At 47.1% G+C, this 19,731-nt stretch overlaps 1 long non-coding RNA gene across 1 annotated transcript in view; it reads left to right on the top strand.

The window, feature by feature from the left end:
• Nucleotides 1-4,272: 4,272 nt before the first annotated feature.
• LOC123788867 (uncharacterized) overlaps nt 4,273-19,731 on the top strand; it is a 32,646-nt gene continuing 17,187 nt past the window's right edge. The window contains exon 1 of the long non-coding RNA XR_015723800.1: nt 4,273-16,934. This is a non-coding gene — a long non-coding RNA (uncharacterized LOC123788867). The remainder of the gene's footprint in view (nt 16,935-19,731) is intronic.

Raw genomic sequence — 19,731 nt, 5'->3', positions numbered from 1 at the left:
CGGGCAACATTAAGGCCGTAGCAGCTGAGTCTGAGCAGGTGTGCGTAAGCCCACGGGGCTTGCAGCCATGATGGGAAAGCAGGCTCGGGGTAGCCCGAGGGCGAGCCTTTTGCCCTTCCCTCTTCCAGAGAAAGCCTGGACTGTGAGACCAAGCAGATCCGAGGGATGGGGATTAGAAGCCCATCAGCCTGGTGTCCGTGCCTTTGCGTTCTTCATGAGCTGGATGGCAAAACTCAGTTCATGGTGGTGTAACTTACTGGCGCCGGACCGCTTGCGTTCAAATTTTGTGCCCCCTACTAACGGTATAACCCCTGACAAGATGCTCAGCCTCTGCGTGCCTCGATCGTTCCCTCAACAAATGAGGGTGATAGCAGTACCTACCTTGTACGGTTGTCGTGAGGATAAAATGGGTTGATATTTGCCGCGCGCTTAGAACAGTGCTGGACGTAGTGTAGGGTACCGTCTGTGGATTCATTATGACATCATTCAGATTTTAAATGGCCTGTGCGAAGTCCCACTGGCTAATGAGACCTGAGCGGAAGGCGTGACCGCGGGGCTGTGAAGACAGAGCTGTGGGAAAGAGTGGTGGTGCCAGGAGATCTCTGCAGCACGTCCCCGGGCAGGCAAGGGGGGCAGCAGGTGTGGGGGGGATGGGCGGGCCTGCCTCCAGGGCCAGCTGACAGCAACCCCAGCCCATCCATGTCCATTCCCCTTCCCTGACTTTTCCCCAGAGAACTCACCAGACTGACGATGATCATGACAATAGGATCTTCCACGGGCTGTGATACTGATGAACCACTTTTCATGCTTCATCTCCCCATTGTCCAGCTTCTTAGGGCTTGGACCTATCAAGTAAAATGGAGATTCCTTTAGCTCCCTTCAGTCCTGAGAATAAACCACGGAGGTGGATGGGCAGTCAAAGATATTTTAGAACAGGGTTAGCATATCTGGCACCGAGCAAAGGTCTTCACCATCTGTCCCAGACCACACGGCTCTCCCCCGAAGACAGTGTGATTCCAGTGCTGTGTACTCAGAGATCGCGAAGCGTTTTAGTGGTTTAAAACACTTGGGGACATGACGACCGGTCTCAAATTTTCTATGTAGCCATCAGTGGCCTTCTTGGGATCTCAGTCACAAAAAGGATCCTCTCCGAGAAAAGAAACATTTCAAGAGAGGTCAGAATATCAGGGTTCAATGAGGACACAAAGCTTTTTCTGTTCTGTGTACCCCTTCCCTCCAAAGGAATCTCTGTAGTTGGTTTTCTTAATCCTTCCAACAGTCTCCAGACTCCTTGGGTGTTTACCACCATAATTGGTGGTTTTAATAACCTGATAAATGTTCTAAAATTGTAGACCTGAAGAGATAATTATCTCTGAGGTTCCTAGACTAGAGCACGAATGTGTTGGGAACAAAAAAAAAAGAAAACAACAACAACAACAACAACAACAACTCTGATCGTCTGTATCTACAAGGTGAGTGGAAGAATCCCCAAAAGGTACTGCTTTGGAATATACGATGATGTCTATGCAAAGTGGTTCTCATTAATTCTGAGCCAAATGGTCATAAAAACAAAATGGCCTTCAGAAAGTACTCTAGCTATCCAAGCTTGAGAATTTGGTTTCTGGCCCCTAGAGGTCTGCCTTTTAATATAACTTTTAAATGTTGAAGGATTGAGCTTCATCTGCACTAAAATTAGGACTAAGCAAAAATAAAATCTATCCTTAGCTATTTTGAAGGCCAAGTGTGGATTCATCTTGTTGAATATTGCATATCCCGGCGTACGCATTTTCTTCTAGAATAACGCGGTTCCTCTGATACTGAAGAGTATTGCTTTTTGCCATTTTAGGGGGCTTTTTGCCATTTTAGGGGGAAATTTTTGATACGCTGTCTTAGCCACACTAAAACTTCAGTTAGAAGAACGAAGGGATTCTTACCTTAAAAAAATTTTTCCATTGGATAAAATAAGATACACACACACACACACACACACACACACACACACAAGAGGGAGGAGACAAGAAGGAGGAGGGGATCCACTGCATTCCAGCACCCAAAGAAGGTAATCTCCAATAACACTTCGACATATTTTCCTTCTAGCTATTGTTTTTGAAATCATAGTAAGCAGGCTGGTTATGCAGTACAGACAATAGACCAGCTTATGAAAATCAGAAGCGTGCTCTTCCTGGCACTAAAGCTTTGACCTTCAATCCTTCATCATATCATCTTCCTCCTGCAAGATCAAAATGCTTTGGCTTGAAAGGAGGCCAGACTCCAAGCACCAGTTCCAGACTCGATCTGGAAATCTGTCTCAGTTTTCAGTCCTTCGTATTGCCTTCAAGTGCATGACAGGGAAGCTCTGCTTTTAATTTTGCCCCCTTTTATCCCTTACTAATTAGCACAGTTCTGCCAATTGCTGTGCTGCTAGTTGGCTTCTCCTCCATAATTTAATGGATTTTCTTACTAGAACCATCAGAACTTACAGTGCTGCTTTTCCTGCTGATAGCCTTTTGAAGGATTATATACAGAATATTCTATCTTGGCTTGTTGTGTTCCTCATTTCTCTTCCCTTCCTCCCTCAATACCTTGCTCTCGCCCGCTCCCTCCCCCTTTCTCTCTGTGCACACATGTACCCCACCAGTAGACCAGAGGTAAGCCTGAATACATAGCTAGGAGACAGGGAACAGCAGTTGGGAAGAACACCTAGGGTGTAGAGGGTTGGGTGTGTATGCAGAGTTTCTGCATATTTTTGTACAAAATGACTATAATGCAAATTGAAGCCTCCAGATTTGTGCGGTGTACAACCTGGACAACATTTATGGTGGCCCAGTGATGCAATACCAAGCCTTCAGATCTTGGCCTAAATGATAGAAAGGCTTTCTTCCCTGAGCATCTAATCAAAAGAGAGTCCTCAGTACTGCCTCTGCTGTGAGCACTAAGCTGTAGCATCCATACACCCCTCCCCCATTCATTGCAGCACTGTTCACGATAGCCAAGATATGGAAATACAAGAGTCCATCAGTGGATGAATGGTTTAAAAAATGTGGGCTACACATTAAAGGAACATTATTCAGTCTTAAAAAGAAGGAAGTCCTTTTGAAGCATTCGCAACAACGTGGATGAACCCGGAGGACATTATGCTGAGTGAAATAAGCCAGTCACAGGACAGATACCGCATGATTCCACTGATGTGAGATTTCTGAAGGATCAGACTCATAAAAGCGCAGAATACGATCGTGGCTGCAGGGGCTGGAGCGGGGAAGAAACGGGGGGCGTGCTCTCCAGTGGGTGCGAAGTTGCAATTCTGCAAGATGAATAAATTCTCAAAACCTGCTGTCCGATGAAGTGCCTGGAGTTAACAGGATGGAATTGCATACTTCAAAATCCATTTGTTAAGAGGGTAGGTCTCAGGGTAAGTGTTCTTAACCACACACACACACACACACACACACACACACACACACACACACTACACAAGGAAACTCTGGGAGGAGCTGGGTGTGTCCGCTTGTTGAGGTAATGGTCTCACAGGTGTTTGCCTGTGTCCAAACCCATCAAATCGTGAGTTAAGCGTGTGCAACTCTCCCTCAGTTACACTTCAACAAAATTGTGAAGAACATTAGGGGAAGCCTGGTAACGTGTAGGTAAGAATTGAACTCTCCTGCCTAAAAACAAAGTCCTTTCCGGCTAGGCTTGAGCTCACGCGCTCGCTGCAGGCCCAGCCTCGTTGGCACCCCTGCAGTCTTGTTCTAGTGTTCTATTGCTTTGTTCGTCTGCGCACTTGGTGTTCGGCCTCCCGGCTGCAGGTGCCGGGAGCCGAGGCTGGTCGGTCTGCAGCGTGCAGCCGCAGAGCCCAGCACGGAGCCCGACGCGCAGCAGAAGGTGTGTGAAGGGTGGGTGAGCAAAAGGCCAGCGAGCCAGCGGGCAGGAGCCAGGTGGGCACAGCCCCCGAAGGCAGGTTTCCATCATAGGACCTCCAGGACGAGGGGAGGGAGGGACAGAAACGGACATGGGAGCGAATACATTCTGCTGATCCCCTTTGCTTTTGTTCCATTTTCTGTGGTTTCTGGAAACAATGAGCAAATGAACTGCCTGCTGCTCCAGGTTTGCTGCTAACCACCCCCTCTTCCCCTTCACTCTGTCCCCCAGTTGTCTGTCTCCTGTCACCAGTGCGAGGAGGTCATTCAAACCACGACCTCCCACGTGGGCTTAGAAAAGGCTTTCTCTTTCACACAGTCTTGTGATTTTAGAGATGCGTTAAGGGGGGAAGTGTTGTCTGTGCTGCCGTGGGAGACGGTGGGTGTGGGGGGAGGGGACAGAGTCTGTGGAAATTGCCAAGTAACAGTTTTGCCTGCTATCTGGTTGCCAAGGCAATGGTGAATCTTCATCTCCCGGCTCTGACCAGTCACGGCCAGTGAGGGTGGGAGTTCTGCGCCCACCCGTAGAAGCCAGCTGGGTTCTCCAGGTCCTTTCTGTGAGGTGCCCTACCCCCGCGCCCTCTGTGCCATCTCCCTCCCTCCCCGACCTGTCTTCCAACACAGGGGCAGCGTGTTAAGAGTCTTCTGGATGGACTATGGACTATGAGAAACAAACTGAGGGCTACAGAGGGGAGGGGGGTGGGGGAATGGGATAGGTCGGTGATGGGTAGTAAGGAGGGCACATATTGCATGGTGCACTGGGTGTTATACACAACTAATGAATCATCGAGCCTTACATCGAAAACTGGGGATGTACTGTATGGTGACTAACATAATATAATAAAAAATCATTATAAAAAAATAATAAAAATAAATAAAACAATTAGTTCACAGAAAAAAAAAAGAGTCTTCTGGATGTTTGGGGGGCGGGGGGTGGGGACAGGTGTCACATCTGCATGTGCGAGCCCTTGTGTTCAGAGAAAGGACGGGGATGGTCACCTGCAGACGTTCAAGCAGCAGACATCCAGTCCCTTCAAACCCTGAGCGCTGTCGCCTTCCAAAGAGAGAAAAGCTGTCTACCCCTCATTCTTCCCTAGCTGCTTTTCTGCTAAAGCATCCCATTCATGGCAAAGAGAGATACATGCCTTTCCTGGCAGCTGTAACCCCACCTTTTCTGGGGAGGTGTTCTCCATTCTGTGTTCACCAAACGACCACGAGAAATGAAGAGTCTTCTTTTGTTCATTTTCCCCTCCCTCCCTTTACACGGCTGGCTCATCACCTCCCGTGCTCCCACCTACACACAGAGCAAGGAGACGGTACTTGCTGTGGTCTTTAAAAAGAAAGTCTTTCAAGACTTTTTGGCAGTATTTTAATCTCCTGCCAATATGTCTTTATTTGACTATTTCCCCTTCCTTCCCCTGTCTTCTAGATTTTATAGGGAATACGTTTTATTCTTGCGAAGAGAAATCTGATTGCTGCTAATAGAAATACAACGGGGAAAACACTAGGCATGATTTAGGACCACCCGGGGATCCTCATCTTTCTAATAACAATTTTATGGCACTTTATAATTTATGTATGCATACATTATCTCATGAGGTAACAGAGCTAGCAATGGCGTTGCCTGACTTCCAGAATCATTGACAAATCTTTCTTTTCTCTTCCTTTCCCCCAGCCCTCTTTCCGGTCTTGTAACATGAGGATATGCCAAAGGAGTATCTGTGGGTTTTAAACAAATACTATAGTACGATTTTGTGCTTTAAACTGAAGGCAGCTTATAGTATATCTGCTACGAAGTACAGCCACTTCACTCTGAAAAGCATTTATCTGCCAAGAGGGGCAGGTAAGGCTCCCCTGACCCTAACATCTCTCTTTCACAGGGATAAGAGGAGACAGATTTTGTAACTTTTATTGAATTTAGTAGACGTTTATCGATCCGGTCACCATTACTTAGAAATTAGAACTTGACTCTAGGTTCAATTATTGCAGTGGTTTTTTGTTTTTGTTTTTTTCCCCCTCCTGCTCTTTTCCTTTCTTCATCAGCATTGTGTGAGAGTATTTAAGATTCATGGTTTTTTTCCAGCCCCCCAATTCTAAGAAACAGAGGTAGAGGTGACACGGGAATTAATGAAAGTCACCCAGGGAGAGAAGGACAGATCTGAGACTTGAACTCAGTTCTCCTGGCCCTGGATACTGCTTTTCTAACATTTAAAAATCATATTTAAATCATTTTAGGAGACAATTTGAACGTTGACTGGACTATTTGTGTATATTCAAAAATCACTGTTACCTGTCTTAGGTGTGTTAATGGTAATATGAGTACGTCTTCCTAAAAAGACCTTCAATTTGTAGGTCGACCCTGAAACAGTTATGGTGGAAATGATAAGTCTGGAATTTGCTTCCAAATAATACAGGAGGTGGGGAATTGGCAGGTGTACAGATGAGCTGATCCTCGAAGCCAGGTGCTGGGGATATAGGGATTCATCACACTGTTTTCGCTACTTTTATATATGTCTGCAGTTTCCCATAATAACAATTCTAAATTAAGTGATAACAAATTAAAAGCGTGTTTTGCCCAGGTACCACCTTCCCAGGCGAAGATCAGCACGCAACATCCTAATTTGGGGGTTTGCATCCAGTTTCTGCTGGGAACCAACCAATCAAACCTCAAAATAGTTTGCAGAACAGACATCAGGACTGAGAGAACAGCTAAACATTCAGCCACAAATGGGTCATTGTTGAGGGAAGCCAAGAATCCCCTGGAAATGCAGGGAGCATGTCACCGAGTGGCCAAAAATAAACACAGCTTCTGACAGATGTCCCCTCGGAGAAAAGCACAACTGTGCGCTCTTCGTCTGTGGAGTCAGCACCAAGGACCCCCGAAATAGCACCAGCAATGCTTTGTTGGAGAGCCAAAGCGTAACAAAAGACGGTTTTAGTTCCCTCCCCCACACGCCTGTTGGCCTTCCTTCATGGAGCCTTCTCCCAAAGAAGCCACCTTGGGCGCCATCGGTGGGTGGGTAAGTCGATGGAGGCTCGTTAGAGGACAGTTTAACAGAATCAGAATTTCAAAGGCATTTGCAGCAATTCTCTTATAATTTTCCTACAGCTTTGTGCATGTGCGGATACTCATACCAGGATATCCACTGCAGCTTTGTTTGCTATCGCAAACACCGTAAACACGTTCACATTCATTCTCGGGGAACGGCAAAGGTGAATATGACCATATGGTGGACTACCGTGCGGCCATTCAAACAACCCGGGTCCATCTCAGCGTATTGATATAGGGAGATGCACAAGATGGCGCGCCAAGTGAAAGCACTAGGCGTGTGGCTTGGTCCTGCAGGAGACTAGCAGTTTCTGGAAGGTGTGGGGGATTATCCTTGGAAGCAACTGAGGCTCAGCCTGGGCTGAGGGAAGAGAAGGGACAGAGATGACGTTCAGGTCTAGGTCTGTCTAATCACAAAGTGGGCGCCTCCAACATTTCATGGGCTCTTGATGTTGACACCGTTGCTTTCTGAAATTCTGGTGACACGTGCTTGAGGGTTCGGCCACTCTCTGCTGTGTTCCCTACTTGGTTGGCACTGTGTGCCCCAGAGTGCTTGCTGAAGGAGCCCCTAACTCCTGGGACCAGAAAGAGCAAGCAGAGCTCATGCTCCTACGGAGAAGCAAGGACCATCTGGCCACCGTCAGCCACTGGGAACCTGGCTTCCTGAGTTCTCCCACTGCAGATGGGATGCAGTGTCCTCTCACTATATTTTCTTCCAGGGATTTCTTCTGAGGCAAGATGGGAAGAGCCTGCGCTGGGACTTTTCCACTTCCGGTCCTTGCTGTGCAAGAACCTGGTGTGTGACGCCTATGTGTGTCTTCTTCTCTTTCCTTCTTATTTTTTTTCAGGAGAGATTAAATGAAGCTTAAAACCTCTGTAGAAGGTCAAGAAGACATGACAGAGAAGAGCTGTTGTAGTCATCACTGCCTTTCTCCAAAATACGAAATGACTACATCAGATTTGGCTCAGATCAGGAGAATCCTATGTTTTTGACTTCTGGAAGTCAGCGTTGAGTCTCTGAGGTCAAACTATCTCTACCATCATACTCAATGGTACCCTAACGTAAGCCATTAAAGGACGGAGTTAAGGGAGGAGTGGTGCGGACTCCCACAGGGACCTGCTGAAGACCGAGGGAGAAAATCTTTCACATACAGGCTGAAAACGAGTTCAGAAATCAGGCGGCAGCCACAAGGCTGCTGTGGTCAACGTGGGGGTCCAGCCACGAGCCCCAGTCTGCTCAGCCGCTTCACTCTTAAAGCCCCTGTGACCAGCACGTGGAGGTGGTAAAACTTAATAAGAGCCCAGCACAGGTAGAGAAGCAGTCCTCAGTCAATAGGAATTGATTATGCTGGGCTTTCAAGTCTTTGCAGAGAGAGACCTCAGGCAGGGGATCTTAACCTTGACTGGAAGGAGAGGAGAGAGAAGGGGCTTCGAAAATTCTGTGCTGAGAGGACAACAAGGTGAAGGGAAATTTCTAGCTGGAATTCCCTCCCTGTTTGCCCCCCCTTTCCTCCTAGCCACTCAAGCAATCAGACAATGGGTGGAATCAGTGAAAAGCTTGTCTTCAGCTCTCCAGATTCCTTAACTTTTACTCTAAGTAATGATTTCCTGTCACTTTGTTCCCTGCTCTGGGCTCCTGCATCTTGAAGTGTGGTGAACTGGGCGTCGTTTTCGACAGAGAGCTGACTAATGGAGATCATAGCCTGATGATTGCTTCCTGGGCTTTGCATATCATCCTTCTATAAATACAGCCTGGGATCATTTTGGCTTTTCAGCAATAGCTCTCCCTTGCTGCATCCCTCCCTCTGTGGTCAGCCGAGACCTCTCTAGTCTCTTTGCGTTGCACCTGTGCCTGATCTGTCCTCCGCAACCCCGCCTGTCCATCACTGGCTTCGCTGTCTCTAAATTTACCACCTTCCTGATTCCCACTCTTAGACAATACGGCATGACGTTAGCTGGAGCCAGAACTATTCAAACTCCGTTCTCTTTCACTATTGTCTAGGAAGAAAAAACATCTTCCAATTGGAAAGAGTATTAAGGAAATAAAGCATGGTGGAGAAACAACCACTGTGTACAAAGGGGCAGCGCATGTTCCAGTAAAGGGGGCCCACACTCTTACAGAGCCCTGGGGTCAGAGGCCAGCTCCACTTTTTGGTAACCATGTGACCTTGGACAAGTCGTTGAACCTCTTTGAAATGGTTTCCCTACCTCTAAAAGGATGCAGTTTGACTCCTTCGCCTCTAAGCCACCTTTTAAAGACTCAAACTTCAATACTCTACCATAAAATACTCTACCAAGCTTATTACTTGGTCCCTTTTTAAAAACATATGGCTTTTTGAAGTTCCAGTGTTAGGTGGAAAAGATAAAGCCTGGCTTCATGCTCCAAACCTTAGGACGTTTGTTGATCTCATTATGTATGGCACATTGTGGAAACAAGAGCGTGGATGTTTTCCACCTGCTTCCAAAGCTTACATTCTGGGAAAAGGTAATAGGAGTAAGAGGAGAACTTCTCCCATTGGGACATCTTCATTGTCTTTTGGTTCTGGCACTTTCTACTCGTGAGAGCGACTTGGGGTATTATCAGGGAAAAGTGAGGTTGCCCTATGGCCTTCATCTCAAATTCTAACATGGCTGCCTGGAAAGTCGTCTTCTCAGTTCTTGGCATCTTGTGACAATTGGCTTGGCCCCGTGGTACTACAGGCCTTCATATGTTCAGCATCCAAAGATCAGAAGAATCCCAACATGTACAGATTCTTCATATCAACTCGGGAAAAGATGTAAAGCAGCCTGAGATGGATGAGAAGCTTCTCGCCAGGTGTCTGCGTTTAATAGTGGAAGATGTTCAGGCTGACAAAGGCTTGTTCCGTTGCCGCCTCCTACAGAATTCGGCAAGAATCAGAAGAAACGATCATTGATCTCTTTGACTGCAGACCTTTGGCACTCACGAGTCCAGAATGACTCCCTTGTGCTTCTGAAGAGCACCCTCCACGAAGTTTGCTTAAAGTCTAAATAGCTTTGTCCTGGGGTGTGTCAAGAAGGTGTCCTATGATCTCACAGTCACGGTGGGTAATTTCTGAGGAATCATGAGAGAGATAAGCAAAGTGGGATAAACCATCAGATGGAATCCCAACCATGGAAAAATCAGCTCAATGGCAATGCCAGGCAATAGACTAAGTTAGATTCTTTAAAGAGGGAAGATATCATTAGGTCTAGAAGGGCACAGGGGCCCCAGGGCTGGCAGGTGCATGCTGAGAAGTTGTACCATACAAGCTGTGTTTTGAAATATTTCAGTGGATTACTTGGCTGGGAAATTTCAGGGGCTACTGTAGACAGAAGTGTGTGTGTACTTTAGAAAATCTTTTTAAAATGTCATCCATGAGAACTTTGTGCGTAAGATGGAGAAAGAAGGAGTGCAGTATGTTGGAGTGCATTTTCAGCTTGTGGTTGATTACCCATAAGGTTTATGAATAGTTCTGGGTCAACATGGACGTGGGTGGTTACTGTTAGAGCTTCTGTCTTAGTCCCAATGCTTCCAACATCATTGCCAAAAACTGGGAGGAGAACAGAAAAGATATGCGTGTCACGTTTGCCAGTGACCTGGAGCCAGGAAGGATTGTTAATGTAGTCACTGACAGCATCAAATTCAAAGTGATTTTGATTGGATTTAACCTTGAGCTGAAAAAAAAGAAAAAGTCCTACATTTTGGGTTCAAGATCAGCTGTGCACATGCAGAATGGGGTAGATGCGGCTTGGGAGAGGTCCACACGAAAACATCTTAGGATTTCAGGGTACATGGCTCGCTCAGTCGGAGAAGTGTGAGACTCTTGGTCTTGGGGTCATGAATTCAGGCCCCACGTGGGGTGTAGAAATTACTTAAACAAATAGACTTAAGAAAACCTTCAGCATTTCAGTGGACCACAAGCTTAGTGGGATGTAGCTTTAAAACTAAGCCAATGCAGTCTTCAGTTTCTCTTACCAGAAGTAAAGTGGCCAGGCACAAAGTACTTTTTGCCCTACATATCATGCTGGTCAAAGGTCTGCTGAACCATGTGTAGTTGCTGACCTTTACAATTTTAAGAGAGTCACTGAATTAGGCTGTGCGTAGAGGAGATTGTCTAGGGTGAGAATAACCATAATACCTGAAAAAATTGGGATTTCTTTTTAGTGCTATTTAACCAAAATTTATTGATCATTAAGATGTGCCAGGCACGATAATCGTCCTGGGAACTGCTCGTAAACCGACACGCGGCATGGTCCTGTTGCCAAGGTGCTGGCGGTCTAGACGGGCAGCAGCGCTAAACAACGTGAGGCAGATGAAGGAAATCCTATGGAGTGACGAGCATCCAAGGAGCAGGTGCGAGGAAGTCTTGTCAGAAGGATCAGGAAGAGGACCATGAAAGCTCAGAGGAAGTGAACTTTGAGAATCATAACCTTTTAAAGTTAGAAGAAACCTGTATTCCCCCCCCCCTTTTTCCTGATGCTTATAAAACAGGGGAATGACTTCTTCTCGATGGTTGCTTTGGCTCCAGAACTCTTCGGTGTGGCACAGCTCCTTCTTGTATCTGAGGACCGGTGCCTGTGCGACAACGTCACACAGCTAGTTGTAGTCTTAGAATTCCATGGCCACGTAGTCCTACTGAATTTCATCCAATCGTCTTTTCCTGCAGGCCAATTTTTTCCCAATTGCTAAACCGTATTCTGCATGATTTTCTGGTAGAATTCAGCTGGCCCGCCAGATTTAGTATTGCCTGACAATTTGACAGGCACATACTCAGTCCCTTTGTCCAGATCACAAAGCCTACGACCAGAATAGATCCACCCTCAACCCAGAGCAGGTGGCTCACCACTAGGTATGTCCCAGGCCACTCTCCAAGGATTCTTGCCAAGGACAGGGTGGATGTGAAAAGACCTCAGGCTTTGAATGAAGGAAAAACAAGCTGGACTGGAAATTCCCTGACATTGAGAAAAGGCACCCTTGAAAATAAAGCAAATAATCATGCTGACCTCAGTGAGGTCAGTGCACATGCCTTCGACCCTGTTGAAAATAAAGGAAGGAGAAAGAATCAAAAGATAAATTCTATAGTTTGCTGTCTTAAAAGCACCTGTGCCCTGCTATTTGCACTGCAGGAGGGTTCCCCAGAAGTTATTGACTGGGGCTTCATGATCAGAATTTGCATCTAGAAGCTTCTTTTTCATTGGCTCTGTCATTCTATGCTGAGATGATAACTCTCCTAGAAGGTAGGGTGGGCTCCCATTGGTGGATCGTCCCCCAGCTCTTCCCTGCTGTCCCGATTAGCTCTGGCTCCATTAGAATCCTTGTAGTCCAAAGAGCACCTAACTCCAGTTGGAACGTCCTAGAAGCCAGGAGGTTCTCTCCACATTCTATAGCCTTCTCTTCATCTACGTCATGTCATGTTTTTGCCATTAATACAAATGAGATCATTAACTCTCCTTACAATAGTTAATTTTATGTGTCAGCTTGGTTGGACCACAGTACCCAGATATTTGGTCAAACATCCAGTCTGGATGTTGCTGTGAAGGTTTTTTTTAGATAAGATGAACATTTAAAGTAATAGACTTTGAGTAAAGCCTATTACCCTCCCTAATGTGGGTGGGCCTCGTCCAATCAGGTGAAGGCCTAAGTAGAAAACAGCGAGGTCCTCAGAAGGAAGATGGAATTCTGCCTTAGACTGCCTTGGAGTCGAGCTGCAACATCAGCGCTTCCCTGGGTGTCCAGCCTGTAGGCCTCCACAATCATGTGAGTGAATTCCTTAAAATCTCTCTCCCTCTCTCTCAATAGAGACACGCACATCTTATCAGTTCTGGCTTTCTACCCTCACACACTCTTTCAAGTAGAGGACCCATAGTTCAAGTCCCTGCTCAGTTTTTCCCTAGACCCTAGAAATAACCTCAGTCCCTATTTGACAGGAAAAGTAGCCTTGGCAGGCTCCAGACATGAACTTCCACACTTTCCACTCCTACACGCAGGCAGTTACCTGGGCTTGCACGTGCCCTTGCCTATTACCCTCAAACTAAGAAAAGATGACCCTTCTCCTGTTTGGGGTTAGTCCCTCTCCCTGTGCTCTTGATCGGAACGAACCCTTCACTTCTTCCTCCAAACCAGGACTTGGCTCCGTCTATCATCACCTCTCTCTCTGGTTACATGCAGACTCACATCCCTCTCCGTCCCCAGTACCTAAAAGTGTGTTCAACTCTCTCCCATGTTTTATAAAAAGAAGCAAAACAACATTTCCCTGAACCTCAAATGGCACCTATCTCTCTCCTTTCCCTTCACAGCCAAGTGCTTCCTCCCACTCACTCTCCAGCTGCCACATTCTGCCTTCTGCCCCTCACTGTGCCATGAAATCCACGCCACCACAGACACAGGGGTCCCTGGATGCCAAGTTCAGGGTGACCTTTTTGGTCCTGACTTGGCCTGGTCCTTCTGCAGCCTCCAGCACTGACCACTGCCCCTCCTGGGCCTCCCCACCCCCAGATGCCACAACTTCACTCCTCCTGCTGTTCCCAGAGTGAAGGATTCAAACCACTGGCAACAGAAGGGGTAATTTTAGATGCTGTAAGACCACAGCCAGGGCTGGGTGTACCATGTAAAATCTCCTCTGCATTTCAGCCCTGCCTCGACGCGGGATAAAACGGGTGAGAAAAATTCTCTCTTAATTCTCTTTCAGTTCTTCTGATTCAAACAAAGAAAACGTCTCTGTTTGGAATTAGTGTGACTTTAACACTTTTCTAATGCTTTCTGATCTTCCTTTTCTAAAATAAAAAAGGAGAGCCGTCTCGGACTTGGAGCCTTCTCCGGGCAATGGTCACCAGCTGGAATGTAGAAACAGGGTTTGCTTTATTTCCATTTGTGGTTATTTTTAGGAGTACTGTCTATGGGTGGGAAGGGATATTACTTTCTCATTTATTATGTTGATAATACGTTTCCTTTCAAATAATCTCATAAAAATTAAAGTCGAGGTGAACTGAGAAAAAAAACTAAGAAAACCGTAGTCTAGGCGAGACAGGCCTGGCAGAGCCAAATGCCCCAGGTCTGGGAATCTGTGGCTTCCCTGGTGGTGTTTCTCAGGACTCTGACCTCGGCCCTCATCTCTCACCCAGTACCTTTGTGATTTCTCATCTAGTCCCAGAGATGCGATAGAACATTGGCTCCAATCTTGCTCTCTGTAGGTGTCTCCTGAGCTGTTAATGAAGATTTAACCACCGATGGGATGGCCCCACTAGATGGCCCGCAGGCCGGCCACATTCATCATTTTCTAAACTAAAGCCGTCATCGTCCATTCCTTCCCACATGCTAACCCCCGAAGAACAGCACCAGCTCGTCATCTAAGCGGGAAAACTGGGAGTCGCCCTTAGGGCCTCATTCTCCTTTGTCACCACCCAGCCACTGGGATGGGTGGTGGAATCCTCTTTTTTACTCGACCTGGGTGGGCTTCCTCCTTTCCCTCCTCTCTGCCTGCAATCAGATGCCTCATCTCTTGGAAGGTTCTAACTGGCCTCCCTGCCTCCGATGTCGTGCCCATCACATGCGGTCCCATGAGGCCTTGGAGTCCGATGGTTCCATTCCCCTCCCGAGCCTCAAGCTGCTGTTTTCGGCCACATAAGGAGACAAATGGGCCATGTGAGGACCATGTCTTAACCTGAAGTCCACAAACGAGCCATGGGGGTGACTTGAACCCCTTGAGATTGATCACAAACCTTTGTGCATGTGGCTGTAAAATCGTTTTTCTAGAACAAGAGCCCATGACTCTCATCAGCTCTGAGGGCCTTTTAGGCTAAGAGGGGTACCCCTTCTTCCCAAATGGAACCATCATGAAGATTAACAAGTAGATGGAGTGAGACTTTAAGGTTTTCTCCTCCAGCGTCAACCAGTCTTTCCCTGGGAGCCTCCCATCATCCGTACCCTTTCCCCCGCAAACACATACCTTTTGAAGCCCTTTGCTTCTACAAAGGCAAACTGCTGAGATAATAACATTCGCTGGTGGGGATACCTCCATCTATTATGTGCAAAGAAGATAATGTGGGTAGATAAATGTCTCCACGAAGGAAAAATGCGGAGCTACAATGCCACAGGTAACTTCCAAATAATATTCTTCGAAACTCCAGGTAGGGTACATGGGGCTTTGGGGGAAGGAGCATATGTGCCTCAATGGTACAGAGAAAGTGGGGGTTTGGGGTGATCATTATAACAAAAATCACTGCCATTTACTGAGCTAACTATTGCCAGGTGCTGCTCGAACCACTCTGTGACATTAAGTCCTGTCATTGTCATTTACCAGCCGAAGATGCGAAGGCTGGGAGTCATGCACTTACCACAGTCGCAAGACTAGAAAGATGTTGGGCTGGAATTCAAAGGCAGATCTGTTTGACCCTAACCATGATGCCATGCCAACAAAGTCATGATAGATTTTTCAGAGGTTCCGTTATCTGCTACGTAAACTGCAAAACAAATGTCACAGTCACAGTCACATTTGTTCTGTGTTGTGAGAATGACAAATATTTTATCAAGAGAGAAAATAAAAATCTACACTTCTCTATCCGAAGGCTCTGTACTCCACTCCCTCCCTCCAAACATTTCATTCAGACTCCGTCAAAGGTTTTTTGAGGGTAGCAGGTGGAGAGACAAAGTTGGTTGCTCGATTAGTGATTACATGATTGCACAAACTTTGGGGCTTTCATGCAAGAGTTTTCGCGGTGGCCTCCTCAGCCTTCAGGAACAGCATCCAGGGACCACAGGAGCCCCTCTGCCACACAGGCCTGGAGGGGGGCTGCAGGAGGCCGTCCAGACCCAGGTGGCCTCTCCCTCACATGCCCCTGGTGTTACAGGGACCCGTGGGTTCAGCGAAGATGCTGAGGTTGGTGTCCGCAGAACAGAGCCAGGCTTCATGCCCGAAGGCCGCCAAGAGCTTCAGGGAGAAGAATGCCCACAGCATCACACAGGTTGGGCTAAAACTGAAGGAACTCTGAAGTGAAAGGTCAAGGTGTTGGGACTTGGCTCCGGCACGGTACTGCAGGAGTACAGGCAGAGCTAGTGCGGTAGGAGGGGTGATCGTCACCCACATTTACTGAGCACCTACCAGGTGCCAGGTACCGATCCGAGGAATTTACATCTAATCCTCACAACCCTGCAAGACGCCAAATCCATTTCTTTTTCCTCCTGGCCACACAGACCCCATTTCCCAGCTTCTCGATCTGGTCCATAAGCTTCGCTTCTCCCACTTAGCCCATCCCCAAATCGCCTCTCTTCACCTAGCAACTAACAGCATCACAAAATAGAAGGAACACGGGCCCTTAAATGTCCATGTGGAAGGCCACCCACTTGGACCGTTACACGTGTGAAGCAAACCTTTATGATGTTAAGCCATTAAGATTTGAGGGTTTATCTGTTATAGCAGCTGGAGTCCCTACAAAATTCTGGAAGCCCATGAGCAGTGCTATTCCTATCATCATTTCCAAATGAGGATCTTCAAGCAGAAAGCCCTCCCAAGGCCACAGCTCGTGAGTGCTAGTGTCAGGTTTCAAACCCAAGCCATTGGGCCTCAGAGGCCATGCTGGCAGCCGCTAGTTCTTCCCTATAAAGGGTTGTGGGGATTGACTGAGATGACGCATGCGCAGTGCTAGCTCGGCGATTGACCCTTAACGCTGTTACCGTTCATGATTGTGATGAGGGTCCTCTGGGCCTTCGCAGACTCCTCACGATCCCGCCCTATCACTTTCCTGCCTCCCTACCCCCATGCTGACCCTAACTCACCCTGTCCGTGTCTCTGACAATCTTTAGGGAATGTACTTACTGTTTACTTGCCTTTTTCTTTTTTTGGTGCAATTATAGGCGTAGCCTGAAGTTCCACGTGCAAGCTAGGGCCGCACGTGTGTTGCCTGTGGAACGAGGCTGATGGCCCCCACAGCGAAGTTACTGGTTTTTCTCACCAGCTTGAAAGAACCTCTCATAGGTATGTGAATCAGACTGGAGGACGAATCAAAGCTGGGGGGTAATAGCTAAAGTGATAAAAGACAAAACCGAGACTCCAAATGTTCTCAACAGGCTGGAATGATGGGGCCAAAGCCAAGAAGAAATTTAATAGAGAAAAACAAATGGCAGATTCTTCGAGGAAAAGGACCCGAAAGGTCATTGCCTGGAGCTTCTGATTAAGTCCTTGACTAGATGGGCTCCCTGTCTCCTGGTTTTTACTATTCTAGTCACACCTGTTCCGATCTGATTATCTCCAGGCGTGTGAAGAAATTACTCTGTTTTAAAATCTTGTTAAACTCCAATTAAGTGCACTGGGCTGGCTTAGATTTTTAAACCCCAAGCTTTTAAAGCAGATGTCTCCGAAGCAGACTGGTATGTAATCCCGAGTGTGTGATCTTTGCTTTGGAAAGTGTTTAGTGAGTCAACTTCAGCATTGTTTGGTCTTGATGAGAACAGTGGTCCTGATGGGGGAGCCACTGTGAATCTACAGGTTAGCTGGTCGTTCTGTTTGTTCCAGTCGCCCGAAGAAAAGGAGCCACACAAAGGGCAAATACGTGTTCTTCTAGTAAACTAGAAGGCAGGTAGTTAGGACCAATTTACTAGTTTTCCACGAGAGAAACGTTAAGAGGTTTGATATCTGGCTAAGTTGCTAAAATCTCAGCCCCTCCAAAATGTTCTAGCTTCAGAAGACTCAGAGTAAACTATTTCCACTCCATCTAGCGGGGAACAAAGGGGTAGAGTCAGTGGCAATGTCATCACTACGAATTAAAATACAAAACCAATCTTTCTTCAGTTGAGCTAGGCATCAGAGTCTCTGGTTCTGTCTCCTAAACCACAGTCTCCGAGGACATGGCCTGGGAACCTGCATTAAGCAAGGTCCTAAGACAGTTCTTATGCATATGTGAGCCTCTGGAATAGAAAGAAAATACCTCTAAATATTCCCGTTTCTTTATAGAACTAGAGGACTCACCATTTGAAGCAGTAATTTCTGCTAACACTGGTTTATGCCGCTCTGGTTTTATGAAAGATTTCTATTTTTATACAAAAAGTATAATTGAGCAGGAAAAAAAAAACCATGCTATTCAATACTCTATAGAAAGCCTAGCGGTTTGGATTCTAAACCCATAACCCAGTGAAGTCACCTCCCTGCCCCCTGCTTCACTGGGCGGCAGAGTAGCGAACAGAAAACGTGTACCCAGAAGAAAAAGGATTCACGGCTGCTGGGTGTGTGAGCCCAAGCTCGAATCCTAAGAAACATTCACAGTCGGAATGACCAAGTCGAAATACAAAGTCCATGTCCTTCCCAATTAAATTTACTGTGGGTTGATTCATGTTTGGATAAAGCCTTATCTGCTCAGCTGTCATTGTGTGGGGGCCAGTATGTGTGCTCATTATACGGGATGAGAGGGCCTCCTTCCTCTTGCGTCTCTTTGCTCTGTGGCCTAGTTTTTGCCTTGGGGGAAATCCTGGGCAGGTCTTCAGATTTTCCTGGTGCTTGCAATCATAGGAACCGATTTCTTTTCATAGTTAATATGTCCAGTCCCATGTAATGATGAACTGTCCTTAGAGCTCTGCTCCTCCGGCTCTTCTGACTCCTGGACAGGACTGGGACAGGGGGCCTGCTCCCTGCTCCCCTCTTTTCTCCACAGGCTCTGCCCCCTCTAGCTAGCTGCTGTTTCTGGCCCTGGTGAGGGCGGGGGAGGGGATGAGGGGAAAGGTACGGTTTCTGGCCGCTGTAATGGTGGTGATCTCTGGCCTTGGTAGAATTTCAGAGCTGACTCCTCACTCCAGGCTTTCTGCCGTGGTTTCTCTGAGATTCCCCACTAGAACCTCCCAACGGCCTTCCTTCCGATGAGCCAGGCGATGGCTCCTCCCAATGGCCACTTAAGCCTCCAACACTCAGGCTTTCGGCATCAGGGATCCGCCCTTCTCCTGGGTCAGTCTGTCCTCCGAGGCAGTGCTCCTGGGCCAGGTCCCTTTGAAGATGACTCCAGGTGTTCTCCTTCTAGCATGTCACACATTTATTCCACCGGGAAACATCACCGCCCTATAGTTATTTGTGCAAGTGCTCATTGCTTCCAGGGCAGTTCCCATGTTCTCTCTCTCCCTCTCTCTCTTCTCCCATCTCAAGCCTTTTGCCTTTACATTTTTCAGGCATGTATTATATACTAGTTCCCAATATTCCCCAGAAAGAGGCCAGGCTGCTAGGTAATCCCTAGCAACCCCAGCTAACTTGAGAGGAGGGCAAAGCATCAAAATTCTCTGCAAGGGAGTGGTGTCCTCCTTGGTTCTCCAAGGCCTTCTCTTTCATAGGACGGAGGATGGACTAACTCTGGAGACACTGATTTAATCTCATAAGGTGTCCTGCCTGTGATCTAACACCCATTAGGATGTGGGGGGCAGGACATTTATTATATTGCTCTCTACCTTTGGGGATTCAGTGCAAATAAGCAGACCTCTGGAAGGGCAGGATTAAACATTCTGTTATGTGTGTTTAAGTATAGACGTGTCCGTAGGTGCCAGCTGGGCACAGGATAGCCGAAAAACTGATCAAGATGTTTTCTTGAGGAAACAGTATGAATGAGAATGGATGTGAAGGCATGTGGTAAATATAAAGTGATGAAAAATTCCATGCTATTCTCTGGTATTTGTGTGGGACTCAAATTGGTGGGTGGAAAAGCAGAGGATCTGAGAAAATAGGGAGGAGAAAACCACCGAAGGAGTGGTAGAGGGGATGGAAAATTTCACAAGAACAAGTGGACGAAGAACTTCAAGAA

Source organism: Ursus americanus, chromosome 3, assembly GCF_024610735.1.
Source record: "Ursus americanus isolate L20-20 chromosome 3, mUrsAme1.1.p, whole genome shotgun sequence".
Taxonomy (NCBI): domain Eukaryota; kingdom Metazoa; phylum Chordata; class Mammalia; order Carnivora; family Ursidae; genus Ursus; species Ursus americanus.
The sequence above is the reverse complement of the archived record's forward strand: the minus strand, read 5'-3'. Positions and strand labels throughout refer to the sequence as shown.